Below are 11,079 nucleotides of genomic sequence, written 5' to 3' on the forward strand. Positions count from 1 at the left end.
TAATTTGATTTAGCATGTGAAATTATATAAACAACACCTAAATTGTATAAACCATAGAAATACTGACAACTGTATAACCACCGTCGAGACGGGACAAAGATATAAGACACCCCAAAACAGGAAACATCATCACGAGAACCACCAATGCGAAGATACAAACAAATTTAAAAACGAAATTACCAGTCTACAGGGGCACTCGATCGAGCTTGTGAGTTACTCGATCGAGCTGACGTTACTCGATGGAGTTCATCAGTTACTCGATCGAGTACATCGAGATCAGAATGCACTTTTAAATCACCCCTGCAGATACTCGATCGAGTGAGGGGCACTCGATCGAGTAGCCACAGGTCTAAATCCTCCACACGATCAAAACCAAACCAAGGAAATATATATATAAGTCGGAATGTCAACTCCGACATCAATCACCTGCATAACGAGTCCTAAAAACAACCAAAATACGGCCATATGGCCAAAATACAACCCAAAGTAAAACAAATGAATCAACCAAAACAAGTGCCAACAACTACAAATCCATGCAAACAAGATAGAAATAAAAGGAGCATTATCACTCCAAGGTCTGCTCATCCATCATCTCATCTCCACCACCGCCTCCGGACGTGCCCGCTCCAGCTGTACCCGCACCTGTGACATCACCAGTGCCAGAATCGGCTCCCACTTGCCATGGTGCCAAGCAACCGTAAGGGTAACTCGTAGGCTCTCCCCAAGTAGACCGCTCCACGCCAAAGAAATGGAAGACCCCGCTACCGTCTCCCACACCTCTCCACCACACCGGCTGAGCTGCCTCGGTCCCGATGCCCTGAACATAAGCTATCTCATGGAGGTTCCAGAGTGTCAAGGTGGCAGACACTCGCTCCGTGAGCTCACTCACCCTCATCTTAGGACTGAAGAAGAAAGGATAGCTGGGAAACTGATGCCGTGGAGGCACATGCTCCTCTGGCTGGGTCTCAACCATCCTCTCCTTCATCCATCACGGTCCTCTCCCTACTCTAGGCTGTCTATCCTCGGGTCTGGTCTGATCCCTCTTCGTCGGCTCAGGCATCACTCCATAATATCGGCATCAATGAGGTAAAACTGCCGAGCAGGGGCCTCCTCCTCATCATCAGAGTCTGCTGCCACCACTGCCGCCGGTAAAGGCTCGGTCACGGGAAGGTGCTCTGGGCAGGTACCCTCATCCAACTCAGGCCCCAAACTCTCTAGGCTAACCCACCATGTAACGCCCCGTAAATTTCGGACCGTTAATATATTTCAGAAATAATTTATTAATCAAAATAAAAGTGATAATTAAGTATTTAAAGTAAAAATAATTTAAAGAAATATAATTTTATTATATTTTGAAGAAAAGTATTTATTTTGATAGTTTTGAAATGTTTAAAAATAGTTTAAACCGTGTAAAATCTCTTGTTTCGAAATAAGGGCGTATCGGGGGGAAAATGACAATTCGTTTGAACGTTGGGTAAACGAATTTGGAAATGGGTCGTGTGAATACTCAATTTTATTGTAATCTCGTGTTTAAAGACTTTGGACTTGACGGAATTTGCGTTTGACTTACGGATTTAATTATTATTGAAACGAGTCAAAACCGACTCGTTAAAAATCCCGACTAAAAATTCCGCACGTACTTTTTCCTCCTTTCTTCTCTCACGCGTGACAGCCCCTCCCCTTTCCTTTTATTTTTCTGAAATTTTTGGTGTTCATCCTCTTAAAACACCAAAACCCCATTTTCATACACATTCAAGCTCAAAATCGTCATAAAATCTTCGTTTCTTGTCCGTTTTTCGCATAATTTACCTTTCCGGAATCCCCTCGCCACGATCTACGACTTAGTATGTTCTAATTTCAATTTTCATTAAGTTCTTTTAAGAACAAATTTCGGTGATTTCGGTTTTGTGCTTAATTTTTGTGTTTTTATTGTTTAATTAGGTGAAGGATTGGAAGACGAGTTCGGGGACTCGTATATTGTAGAGGATAGCGGTTAGTTGTGGTTAGGGTTTCGATTTTGAGGACTAATTGCTCATTTTCTAGCTTAAGGTAACATATTTCGAGCTACTCGACGAATTATCGTCACATGTTTTTGATTTTTATATGTTTGGTGAATTTTAATTTGAGTAGTAATTTTCACATGTTAAATTTAGTTGCATGCAAGCTTAATTTGTGCCTTTTGGTAGTTTAAATTATCAAAGTTGAATTGGGGACGATTAATTAATTTTCAGACGGTCTTATAATGTATAAAAATGAAAAAAAGAGAAGAAATGGTGCGGCGGCGGCCGCAGCAGCCGGCGGCCCACGGCAGCCCCGGCCGGTCTTGGGGTTGGCCCGGGTGGGTCCGTTGCTTGTTTCGCGGTTTTCCATGCTTTGTTCGTCATTTTAAGTTCATCATGGATATAATTAGAATGAGTATACATGGTTAAATTTGTTAAGAGAATCATAAAAGTAGCTAAAAGTTATGCTAATGGTAGAAAAATTATGTTAGGATAATTTACAAAATGAAATGGTAATTAATAGGCTCATAATGAATTTTATAGCTATAATTGAAATGTTTTGTTGATTGTGCCGAAAACTGAGCCTTAGTCCCTTTGACCGATGCGATGTCGATTAATTGAGTGATTGGTCCCGCAATTTGACCCGCACTGCCGCAGGCTGGGGTTGCGGGTAAAAATTCGGTTGAATGAATTAGATAATCGGCCTTTTTCTTGTTTTAGGCCATTTATTATATCTCTATTTCACATGTTTAATTAGTTGAATTTAAATAGTTTCTTATTTAGTTAGTTGAATTTAAATAGCTTCTTATTTTGTAGTAATGGCCCTAGTTTCCCCTAAAGCCTTTTATATTGTTATAATTGCTAGGATTGGAAATTAGTATTGAATTCTTATTGAGGAACTGTTGGGATTGTATGCTGTAATTAGACATTTATATAGCTTTCACATGATAGAATGTTAGAATTTATGATGGTAAGTAGGACTTTTTGTCCTCTTAAGGTTAAGTGGGTGTCTTACTTGACTTGTGTGGTGAGTCTTGGGTGGTGTGGGCTAAAATATTCAAGCTGGGACTAGCTGTGACTAGGTCCTAGGTGTGTATTTCGGCCTTCATCATAGATAGGTCTTTATAGTCTCTGACGAGTATATGTTCACTGCTTGATAGCCTTTGTGTTCCTGACTAGTGGATGTTTATCCAAGTTGGGGCATGACCTCAGGTACTAATTTTGATAGTATGGGGTCAGCTTAAGTACTAGCCAACCCTTCGGTGGTGTCCTTAGGGTACTCACTTCACTTTGTTTTAAAAAAAGTTGTGAGTCTTGGGTGCGGTGGTGTGTATCCGCATGTCTAGGTCTCAAGATTTTTAGGCTAGGGTTGTGTTGTCTCTTGGCCATGTTTTCTTAATAGTAACCGCTGAGCCAAGATACCGGTTCGATTACCTTCCCTACCTCGTGGTATAGACTTGAGTTACAAAGTGACTATTGACCGTACTAAGAACTTATGCCTGTCTTTGATATATTGCCCTTTCTTGTTTGATGATTCTATGAATCGTAGAAGGTGAGATGCAAGCCGGCTATGGTTGATAGAGTTTGGATTACAATTTGTTAAATGTTTCACATGTTAGTTTAGTTGGTCGGTTTAGGGCTCATATGTTAGAATAATTGATAATTGAATTCTTTATCATCTTGTTTACATGTTTTATTACATGTTACATAAATTTTGACGATTCGTGGCTGGGAGGACTCGAAGTTACTCCCCACTGAATTGTGGCTTTCGTGTTTGTATAAAATGCGATTGACAGGTGGTTGATGCTTTGTTTGGGGTCACAGACGGCTAGTGAGCAAGGAACCTTGGACCTAGTTTTGGCTATTCTATTAGTAAACCTTTTATACTTTTGGTTTGTATATAATTTGAAGGGACATATGTCTCCCTTTCTATTATTGGTTTGTATCCTTATATTTCCGCGTCTTTAGTTATATATGTAAATTAGTTCATCAGTTGTTGCAGGGTTTTTGACACTCTTCTTGAGTTGAAATTGGTTGTGAATGGTTTAGTTAGAAAATTTTTTGAAATTGCAGGTTTTTGGACTAGTTGAACCATTTACAAACATATCCTACCAGTTTTTCTGTAGAATTTACGTATATATTTAAGGCTAGATTTAAGGGTGTCACAGTTGGTATCAGAGCCTATTGCTCCCGATGCACGTTTGTGCACCCCACTTAGAAATCACTTGACCTTAAAATAATAAACTTGAGAGAAGGGTAGGATGGGTAGAATTAAGATTTTATGTGGTAGTCTGTTTGTGATTGCTAATTGTTAGGTTTGTTGATTGTTAGTTATTAGTTTTGGTGTCACTAAAGGTTGATTATGCCAAATGTAGAATGCTTCCACTTTCTTGATATTTCTTTTCGTATTCAGTGTATCTTACCTTAATCTTCCATTTTCGTTGGTCATTCGTCTTTCAAATTCCTCTTATCTCGCCTAGGTAACTACCTTTCAATTCTTTCTCCCGTTTCATCTTAGGTTCGTCTTCTTCTTATAATAAAGTCCATGTGGACACGTTCCTTTTATACCGCAGGATAGTTCCCTTGTCCAAGAGAACCCGCTTTGAGAGAATGTAACTTTGGAGGGCGTGAAAACGAGTTGAGAAATTGATTGGTTAAGGTTTGAGTGGTATAGGAGAATATAACTTGGGATCCTTTGGTTAATCTTGTTAGTTGTGCTTAATGTGAGAGTTTAGTGAGTTGAGAAAATACCGTGGGATTTATGTCTATAGAGAGCTTGTTTGTTATAGATGATTCAAAGATGGGTACTAACTTAGAACATAGGATGGAATGAACCTAAGCTACTCCATTTGAGAGTCTCGATATTTCTTGTGGAGAATTAAAGGTATGATAGTTAGCCCTAATCCTTGTGGGCCTTGAAAGGAATACAATAGGACATTGATGTTGATTATTGGATTGGTATTGTACTTCGGAATTAGTTAGTTTATTAAACCTTTTAAGTTGACCAAATCTAGTATAGAGTAGCCCTTGTTGACCTTATAAAACATATCTGAATTTGGGAATTTTGGTGGAATATTGTTCGATATAGTTCGTGAGTTCAAGGATGTGATTCCAATTTATGGTATCGGAAACTAGAAGTATTAAGTGGTGAGATGATGGAGTAAACAAGCCAGGGTACTTGGAGATGACATAGTAAGTGAAGTTCAATGACGAGAATTGTAAAGGAGATACTTTGGGACATGGATGGTAACAAATGAATTTGTGTGGTGAATTGATTTTGGCTCTTAGAATCAATTGAGTTGAGGAATACTTACCATTGTGGAATCCTTGTTAGTCCTACGATGTAGTAGACATTTAGGGCTTTGTTGAGCACCTTAGTGAAGTAACCTTATCATATCGATCATAAGCTTTGATGAGTGTTTAGTAAGCGGTAACCCTTTCATTGTGCCGCTTCTATTCTCCTTTCCTTCTCATTAACGATCGTTGAACCTTGTCTTTATGCTAAATTTTACGTATCTTCTTCTTTTCCGAGATATCTTCTTAACTCGAATACCTCTTATTTTTGTCAACCGTTGTCTTTACGGTCTGACTCCTTAGTTTCCTAACTTGTCGATGCATGCACCCTTCGAAATGTTTCTATCACATACTCTATTCCGTTATCACTCCTTACCTCCTTAGTATAGTTGGTACCCTGTTGACCATGTTTACAGAGTTTGTAAGATATGATTTGAGGATATAGGTTTGACTAAGTAGCCGAGTTTGGGTTGGGCTTCCATAATCATTTTGAATATGAGGGTTTGATAGTGTATATGTTATCATGTGGGAAATGTTAAATGTGGGATTATTTGTTGGTTTTAGAGGGTGATATTGATTACTACTTGAAGTATGTTATGAGAGTGAGAGTAAGCTACTTTGTTGGGAAGTCTTAGCACTTGTTTTGGTAACTAGAAAGGGTAATGGTATGGATGACACCAATTGTTAGGCTAAGGAACCTAATTTCAATTTATGGTTTTAGGAACTCTGAGGTGATAAAGTGTTGTTACAATTATGACCTTGTACCTTGAGAATTTGATGGTAAGTAAGTTTAGGATATCAAATTTGAAAGAATACTCCTTGGGGATGTTGATGACCAGAATGGTTTGGTGATGTGATTTGGCATTCTAGTTGACTCTTGAGAGTTCTTGAGTTTTGAGAGACTTAGTGTTGAGAAGAATTTGTTAATCCTATAGTTTTATAGACCTTGAGGTCGCATTGAGTGCTTGAGATGATGAGACAATGTTGGAGCTGGGTGTAGTTCTGCTTTTGAGAATCCTTAATAAGTAAAAGGATAGAGAAACTTGAGATCCTATTGATTTTTCCATAATTTGAGGTTGGTATGTTACTACCTTGTTTTGAAATGAGAACCTTGTGGAATTTTTTAGGAACCTTCTCTTGGAGTTTAGAGCATGGTATTGGGACTCTTGATTGAAGGTTTAGTTTTTGAGGAACCCATAGTTGACACTAGTGGGATACAAATACAGCTTTGTTGGAAGTCTTGACCTTAGGCTTGTGAAAGTCGTTTCGGGATGTTTGAGAATTTGGAGCGTTGAGATCACACTTATAGTGAAATATCTTGTTCCAGGGAATATGTTAGGAAGAAGTAACATAAGCGATTGAGGAGACTCTTGGGAGTGATGTTGTTATTGGAGATATGAGTGTCTGGCGTTTCCTTGGTGTCTAATCTCCCTTCTTCCTTGATCATGAGCGTTACCGCTCATATCTCTCTTCCTTACATCATCATACTCCTCTCGTAAGTTTGATGTTGGTAACCTATGAAACTCTATCTTTGACATCCTTGTAATTATGACTTCAATTCTTACCCCATAAAATTCATCATAGTTTTTTTGATTAGTTAAGCTTGAATCCTTTTAGCATACCTGCTCCTATGAGGTCTAAGTTACTTTTCACTTCGGGGAATTTCTAAATATTTCAAGCTACCAGTTTCGATTCATTCTTGAAAGTTTATGTCACTTCTGCAAACCTAACCTATTTTTAAGGATTTGAAAATAAAATTTTGATTTATTTCCGTAAGGTATTCCTTTTTCTTACTTTTGTTCCGAGTTTCTAAGCCTTGTATAATCATATTTAGTAAAGATAGTATTCTTACTATAGAATTTTAAACTAAAAGGTTGAAAAGGCTTTTATGATTTTCAATGGTTTTAACATTAGTGAATGTTAAATCTCGTTGTTGGAGACGTCCCAATAATGGGTTTTCTCATTTATTGGTGTAGAAATATTTTTATATCTTGATATGAATATGGATGTTCTTGTCTGATCAACAAGAGTATCACCGTTTCATTGAAAAGATACCTATATTTTCTTATAACTATAATTTCTCCTTCTAAGTTTCGAGGATGAAACTTTTTAAAAGGAGGGGTGATTGTAACGGCCCGTAAATTTCGGACCGTTAATATATTTCAGAAATAATTTATTAATCAAAATAAAAGTGATAATTAAGTATTTAAAGTAAAAATAATTTAAAGAAATATAATTTTATTATATTTTGAAGAAAAGTATTTATTTTGATAGTTTTGAAATGTTTAAAAATAGTTTAAACCGTGTAAAATCTCTTGTTTCGAAATAAGGGCGTATCGGGGGGAAAATGACAATTCGTTTGAACGTTGGGTAAACGAATTTGGAAATGGGTCGTGTGAATACTCAATTTTATTGTAATCTCGTGTTTAAAGACTTTGGACTTGACGGAATTTGCGTTTGACTTACGGATTTAATTATTATTGAAACGAGTCAAAACCGACTCGTTAAAAATCCCGACTAAAAATTCCGCACGTACTTTTTCCTCCTTTCTTCTCTCACGCGTGACAGCCCCTCCCCTTTCCTTTTATTTTTCTGAAATTTTTGGTGTTCATCCTCTTAAAACACCAAAACCCCATTTTCATACACATTCAAGCTCAAAATCGTCATAAAATCTTCGTTTCTTGTCCGTTTTTCGCATAATTTACCTTTCCGGAATCCCCTCGCCACGATCTACGACTTAGTATGTTCTAATTTCAATTTTCATTAAGTTCTTTTAAGACCAAATTTCGGTGATTTCGGTTTTGTGCTTAATTTTTGTGTTTTTATTGTTTAATTAGGTGAAGGATTGGAAGACGAGTTCGGGGACTCGTATATTGTAGAGGATAGCGGTTAGTTGTGGTTAGGGTTTCGATTTTGAGGACTAATTGCTCATTTTCTAGCTTAAGGTAACATATTTCGAGCTACTCGACGAATTATCGTCACATGTTTTTGATTTTTATATGTTTGGTGAATTTTAATTTGAGTAGTAATTTTCACATGTTAAATTTAGTTGCATGCAAGCTTAATTTGTGCCTTTTGGTAGTTTAAATTATCAAAGTTGAATTGGGGACGATTAATTAATTTTCAGACGGTCTTATAATGTATAAAAATGAAAAAAAAAAGAAAGAAATGGTGCGGCAATGCGTGCAGCAAGAGAAATGGCAAAGTCAGTCACGGCAGCCCGGCCGGTCTTGGGGTTGGCCCGGGTCGGTCCGTTGCTTGTTTCGCTGTTTTCCATGCTTTGTTCGTCATTTTAAGTTCATCATGGATATAATTAGAATGAGTATACATGGTTAAATTTGTTAAGAGAATCATAAAAGTAGCTAAAAGTTATGCTAATGGTAGAAAAATTATGTTAGGATAATTTACAAAATGAAATGGTAATTAATAGGCTCATAATGAATTTTATAGCTATAATTGAAATGTTTTGTTGATTGTCTTGAAAACCGAGCCTTAGTCCCTTTGACGATGCGATGTCGATTAATTGAGTGATTGGTCACCGCAATTTGACCCGCACTGCCGTCAGGTCAGGGTTGCGGGTAAAAATTCGGTTGAATGAATTAGATAATCGGCCTTTTTCTTGTTTTAGGCCATTTATTATATCTCTATTTCACATGTTTAATTAGTTGAATTTAAATAGTTTCTTATTTAGTTAGTTGAATTTAAATAGCTTCTTATTTTGTAGTAATGGCCCTAGTTTCCCCTAAAGCCTTTTATATTGTTATAATTGCTAGGATTGGAAATTAGTATTGAATTCTTATTGAGGAACTGTTGGGATTGTATCTTTGTAATTAGACATTTATATAGCTTTCACATGATAGAATGTTAGAATTTATGTTGGTAAGTAGGACTTTTTGCCCTCTTAAGGTTAAGTGGGTGTCTTACTTGACTTGTGTGGTGAGTCTTGGGTGGTGTGGGCTAAAATATTCAAGCTGGGACTAGCTGTGACTAGGTCCTAGGTGTGTATTTCGGCCTTCATCATAGATAGGTCTTTATAGTCTCCCGACGAGTATATGTTCACCGCTTGATAGCCTTTGTGTTCTGACTAGTGGATGTTTATCCAAGTTGGGGCATGACCTCGGTACTAATTTTGATAGTATGGGGTCGACTTAAGTACTAGCCGACCCTTCGGTGGTGTCCTTAGGGTACTCACTTCACTTTGTTTTAAAAAAAGTTGTGAGTCTTGGGTGCGATGGTGTGTATCCGCATGTCTAGGTCTCCAAGTGATTTTAGGCTAGGGTTGTGTTGTCTCTTGGCCATGTTTTCTTAATAGTAACCGCTGAGCCAAGATACCGGTTCGATTACCTTCCCTACCTCGTGGTATAGACTTGAGTTACAAAGTGACTATTGACCGTACTAAGAACTTATGCCTGTCTTTGATATATTGCCCTTTCTTGTTTGATGATTCTATGAATCATAGAAGGTGAGATGCAAGCCGGCTATGGTTGATAGAGTTTGGATTACAATTTGTTAAATGTTTCACATGTTAGTTTAGTTTGGTCAGTTTAGGGCTCATATGTTAGAATAATTGATAATTGAATTCTTTATCATCTTGTTTACATGTTTTATTACATGTTACATAAATTTTGACGATTCGTGGCTGGGAGGACTCGAAGTTACTCCCCACTGAATTGTGGCTTTCGTGTTTGTATAAAATGCGATTGACAGGTGGTTGATGCTTTGTTTGGGGTCACAGACGGCTAGTGAGCAAGGAACCTTGGACCTAGTTTTGGCTATTCTATTAGTAAACCTTTTATACTTTTGGTTTGTATATAATTTGAAGGGACATATGTCTCCCTTTCTATTATTGGTTTGTATCCTTATATTTCCGCGTCTTTAGTTATATATGTAAATTAGTTCATCAGTTGTTGCAGGGTTTTTGACACTCTTCTTGAGTTGGAATTGGTTGTGAATGGTTTAGTTAGAAAATTTTTTGAAATTGCAGGTTTTTGGACTAGTTGAACCATTTACAAACATATCCTACCAGTTTTTCTGTAGAATTTACGTATATATTTAAGGCTAGATTTAAGGGTGTCACACACCACCCTCCAAAGTCCTTAACCAATTTTGGTCGAGAAAGTACTCACGGTCCAGGGTAGGCACTGACGGGGTCAAAGGTGTATAGGTCGAGAAGGCCTCAAAGGTGGTCAACCACTCCGCCAACCGTGTGGCAATGGCACTGCAACTCAAGAAACGGGTGTCAGATAAGGCCATCAAAGCTAGGCTAGCACATACTATCGCCGGGGCACTGAAAGAGACTCTCTGAGCTCGGGTGGGGTTAAGGTAGGCAGAAAGTAACATCAGCTCATGTGAGTTAAGCTTACTCACATATCTCCCGTCATAGAGTAAACAAGTCAAGGCACGAAGAAAGATCTTCAAAGTGATGTGTTGCACATCATTAATCAACATGTTGCTAGAGGTGGTGTGACACCCCCAATTTTGGCAAAAGATAAAGGCGTAAAATCTACAGAAAAACTGACAGGATATGTTTGGTAATTGGTTCAACTAGACAAAACCTGTAATTTTTTAAAATTTTCCTAAACCATTCACAAACATCTCCAACTTAAGAGTGCCAAAAACCTGCAAAAGCTAATAAACTAATTTACATGCCATAGCTAACGATAAGAAAATATAATGATACAAACCAAAATCAAAGAGGGAGACATATGTCCCTTCAAAATATATACAAAACCAAAAGTCTAAAGGTTTACTATAAAAATAGCCAAAACTAGGTCCAAGGATCTTT

At 37.5% G+C, this 11,079-nt stretch overlaps 1 long non-coding RNA gene across 3 annotated transcripts; it reads left to right on the plus strand.

Annotated features, from left to right (window-relative positions):
• The first annotated feature begins 1,678 nt into the window (after nt 1-1,678).
• On the plus strand, nt 1,679-10,197 carry LOC141591225 (uncharacterized). Of its 3 annotated transcripts, XR_012520799.1 has the most exons (4): nt 1,679-1,844; nt 1,942-2,049; nt 8,132-8,239; nt 10,002-10,197. It is a non-coding gene; the product is annotated as an uncharacterized LOC141591225 (long non-coding RNA). The 3 variants fall into 3 exon arrangements; XR_012520815.1 differs by lacking the exons at nt 8,132-8,239; nt 10,002-10,197 and adding an exon at nt 3,797-3,992; XR_012520774.1 differs by lacking the exons at nt 1,679-1,844; nt 1,942-2,049 and adding an exon at nt 7,869-8,034.
• Nucleotides 10,198-11,079: the final 882 nt, after the last annotated feature.

The sequence above is a fragment of the Silene latifolia genome, chromosome 1, assembly GCF_048544455.1.
Source record: "Silene latifolia isolate original U9 population chromosome 1, ASM4854445v1, whole genome shotgun sequence".
Classification (NCBI taxonomy): domain Eukaryota; kingdom Viridiplantae; phylum Streptophyta; class Magnoliopsida; order Caryophyllales; family Caryophyllaceae; genus Silene; species Silene latifolia.